The sequence below is a fragment of the Bison bison genome, unplaced genomic scaffold (genome assembly GCF_000754665.1).
Source record: "Bison bison bison isolate TAMUID 2011002044 unplaced genomic scaffold, Bison_UMD1.0 scf7180017864451, whole genome shotgun sequence".
In the NCBI taxonomy this organism is placed as follows: domain Eukaryota; kingdom Metazoa; phylum Chordata; class Mammalia; order Artiodactyla; family Bovidae; genus Bison; species Bison bison.
In genome coordinates, this window is record NW_011495013.1 from 1,230,365 (window position 1) to 1,234,928 (window position 4,564).

The window sequence follows — 4,564 nt, forward strand, 5'->3', positions numbered from 1 at the left end:
GGGGTGGTGGGAAGTGGGAATAGTTCCCTAACACTTCCAGTGACTTTTTATAGCTGTCGGAGCAGGCTACGTGTCTTAATGTGGCAATGGGGAGACTCCTGAAGGAAACAGCAAACTTCAAGCATTAACTCTGGCTACCAGCAGGCAGGGGTCTAAATTCCTTGCACATTCCTTTTCTAGCAGAGCGTCCTAAGCAAAGCGGCAGCAAATGCAGCACAGTGGTCAGAGGTCAGGCTCTGGGGCTGGGCAGCCTAGGTTAGCATCCTGGGTGTACTGCCTTCCAGCTGTGTGACATTGGACAAGGCTGTGTTTCCTCTCCTTTTGGTTCTAAATCGTTTCTTTGAAAGCTAGCTCTAGAAAAATAACAGAGATATTGTTGAAAGCGGCTGTAAAACAGGGATACTAATAATAGATTACCTATCTGAAAGGAGTGCTGTGAGAATGAAGTAAGTTAATAACATTTAAGATGCTTAGACTAGTACCCGGCTTTTAGGAAGTGCTGCATAAGTAAATGGCACCCCACTCCAGTACTCTTGCCTGGAAAATCCCACGGATGGAGGAGCCTGGTAGGCTGTAGTCCATGGGGTCGCTAAGAGTCGGACACGACTGAGCGACTTCCCTTTCACTTTTCACTTTCATGCATTGGAGAAGGAAATGACAACCCACTCCAGTGTTCTTGCCTGGAGAATCCCAGGGATGGGGGAGCCTGGTGGGCTTCCGTCTATGGGGTCGCACAGAGTCGGACACGACTGAAGCGACTTAGCAGTAACAGTAGCAGCATAAGTAAAAGTTATTATTATTATTGCCGTGATATCACTACTGCTATTAATATCAGTACTATCATTACTATGAGAATACTACTACCATCACCACTGCTACCTTTATTAATGCTACTGTTATTGCTGTTACTGTTGTTCCTATTGTTAACAACAACTGCAATTGAGTTTGAAAGAAAATCTTCAGAACCCTGAGTTTTTAGTGTAAAAAATAGAATTCAGTTATCTACCCATCTCATTCTATTGTCTTACCTTATGAACGCCAGATACCTGGTCTCAAAGTTAAGTAGGTGCTGTGTGTTATTCTAACTTGTGCTAAGAGAGATTGAGGCTTCAGAGGAGAACCAGTAACATCTACTGATAAGATGACCCTGATAGTCCAATGAGGCTTAGAAAGTTATTCCTCAGTATTATGTTGACTATTTAAGTTTAATGCCTTTAAAGTCTTTGTTATTAGACTCCAAGCAGGATGCTCAGTTTTCCTCCTCTTGAAGACAATCCAACGTTAAATCGTTATGCAAATTGCAGTTGTCTGAATAGTCATCTCCAGTATAGCAGTGTTTTGTTCATTGAAGTTGTGTCAGCGCCCTCTAGAAAAAGAATAAGTCCCCCATTTATTTTCCTTCCTGCTTCCTCACTTCTTTTTCCTCTTTCTCCCACTGCCCCCCACCCCCAAGGCCCATGATGGTATTTGTTAAGTTACAGGGCTTTGTTAGCAGGTAGATGATTTGAATTTTCTTAGTTCCCCTCCTGACCTTTGCCTCTCTGCCCACAACAATATTTATCTGTTATAATCTGTAGTTATTCTCTGCAATGCCAGATACTTACTGGAGAAACAGATGTCGCTTCAACTTGGTTTCAGTTGTGATCTGGAGCAAGTTGCCAGGCCTTTAAGGAGGGGTAATTTCAACCCAACTCAGCCTTACTTCTTAACTTGAGATGTTTCTGGACTCCTTTAACTTTAATCATGACATGCCTGTGGGGCTTGGTGCTGAATATAATCTCATTTGTGACCTAATCCATATTTCACATAAGTAGGAACTAGGGCTGAAAGGGATCAGTTCTTCATTTTGGATCATTTCCCTCTGCTGATATAGAATTGTTTTCTGATTCAACTGGGACCTGATTTTGAAGATTAAAAGCACTGAGGGTACCTTAGCTCTCCAAGACTGAAAACTGTTGTGTTGTTTGGCAGTGGGAGAATTTATGTGTAGGCTTTGAGAGAATGTAGCATTTGGTAGCCAGTAACATGACATTGGGGTCGCTAAGAGTCGGACACGACTGAGCGACTTCACTTTCACTTTTCACTTTCATGCATTGGAAAAGGAAATGGCAACCCACTCCAGTGTTCTTGCCTGGAGAATCTCAGGGACGGAGGAGCCTGGTGGGCTGCCGTCTATGGGGTCGCACAGAGTCGGACACGACTGAAGCGACTTAGCAGCTTAGCAGCAGCAGCAACATGACATTTGGGATGTGATGACCAATGAACATATGTCACAAGTTATACAGTGCTTCTAATTCTCCTTCTCTGTTGGGACTTGATGACTCTTACATCCTTTTACTACAACAAAGATTTAACATGGCATATGGTTCTCTACTTGGCCCGGAGAGCTAGGTAAGAGGAAGGAAAACTTTTCTGGCTAGATCAGGAAAAGAGTAGTGGTTGGAATAGATATGGAAATGAGAGCAGGCAGCATCATTGTCACAATGACATTTAAATAGTCTGGCCTGTTTGTATACAAGGGCTGCTATGACACAGTGCTGTCACATGGCAGGGGAACAGTGAGGTCCCACAGATTTGGGGAAAGGGGAAGTGGAGTGGGAGGCGGAGCTGGCTTTTCTGGCCCCAGCATCTCCCTGGAAACCAAGTTTGTATCAGGCAAGCTCCGAATGAGCAGACTGGGCTCTGGCCACCAAGAAGGGGTAGGATGGGGCCTGTGTCCCCAGGAACTGGTTCTCTGGGCCCGCGGCTCTCTACTGATGTATGACAATGGAACCATGATGCAGACATCTGGCCAGTGATTCTGTGGCAGTCAGTGCCAGGTGGGGCCAGGCAGCCCCTGGAAATTGGCCTGGCAGCTTCTCTTTTTGCTTTGGACTATTCTGAAACTTAAAAATGTCATAGCTAGGGCTAACATGATAATGATGGTGGTGAAACCGATGCTCATGATGATAAAAGTTGATATTTTTTGAGTGCTTACTCTATGTCAGGGACAGGGTAAAAAAGTCAAGGTAGGCATTAGTCTCTTCTAAGTAAGTACTGTTATTATCCCCACTTAAAGGTGAGAAAATATCTTGCCCAAAGTAACAAGTAAGTGGCAAACTAGAACTTTAACTGAAGCATCTTTTTTTAATATCTACAAGTATATGCACCCAGATACCCAAAATCTGCAGTTGAAGACATTGAGGCTTCCAGGAATTGCCTTGTCTTGCCTAGGTTCACCTCTTCAGGAAGTTCTGGTTAGAGTTAGGATTCAAAACTCAGGCTGTCTGACATTGTAGTCCTTATTCTCTTTCTAAAATATTTTTTAATTGAAATATGGTTGATTTACAATGTTGTGTTTCAGTTGTACAGTAACATGTTTCAGTTATACATATGCATGTTCTTTTTTTACATTCTCTTCTATTATTGGTTATTACAAGATATTGAGTATAGTTGCCTGTGCTGTACAGGTCCTTGTTGGTTATCTAGTCTATATATAGCAGTGTATATATTTTAATCCCAAACTCCTAATTTACCCTTCTCTCCCACTTTGATAACCGTAAGTTTGTTTTCTGTGTCTGTGAGTCTATTTCTGTTTAGTAAATAATTTCATTTGTATCCTTTCTTTCAGTTCAGTTCAGTTCAGTCGCTCAGTCGTGTCCGACTCTTTGTGACCCCATGAATCGCAGCATGCAAGGCCTCCCTGTCCATCACCAACTCCTGGAGTTTACCTAAACTCATGTCCATCAAGTCGGTGATGTCATCCAAGCATCTCATCCTCTGTCATCCCCTTCTCCTCCTGCCCCTAATCCCTCCCAGCATCAGGGTCTTTTTCAATGAGTCAACTCTTCACATGAGGTGGCCAAAGTATTGGAGTTTCAACATCAGTCCTTCCAATGAACACCCAGGACTGGTCTCCTTTAGGATGCACTGGTTGGATCTCCTTGCAGTCCAAGGGACTCGCAAGCATCTTCTCCAACACCACAGTTCTAAAGCTTAGATTCTACATATCAGTGATATATGGTATATGTCTTATTTGGCTTACTTCACTTAGTATGATAATTTCTGGGTCCATCCATGTTGCTAAAAGTGGCATTATTTCATTCTTTTTATGGCTGACTAATAGTCCACCATGTGTATGTATATATAAGTATGTGTGTGTATACATATATACATACATATGCACACATATTATTTGTCTTCTCTATCAATGGACACTTAGGCTGTTTCCATGTCTTGCCTGTTATAAATAGTACTGCTGTGAACACTGGGGATGCACATATCTTTTCAAATATGTTTTTCTCTAGTTAGATGCCCAGGAGTGGGATTGTAGGCTCATATCCTTTATATTGCTTTCTACGTTTAGGACCATGTGTGAAAATTCCTGGAAGGACTGAGTTTCCTGTTCCTCTGACTGTGCAGAGGTCCCCCTACCCCTGTCATTTTTTTTTTTTTTTTTTGAGTCATGATGTGGATTTCAGAAGCTGCAGCTCCCTAGTTTGCTTATCTTCATTGTTCACACCTTTCCACTACCAGGACTGAGGGGCTGTCCTTGCTGGCTCGGACCTTATGTTGGGTGAAGGAG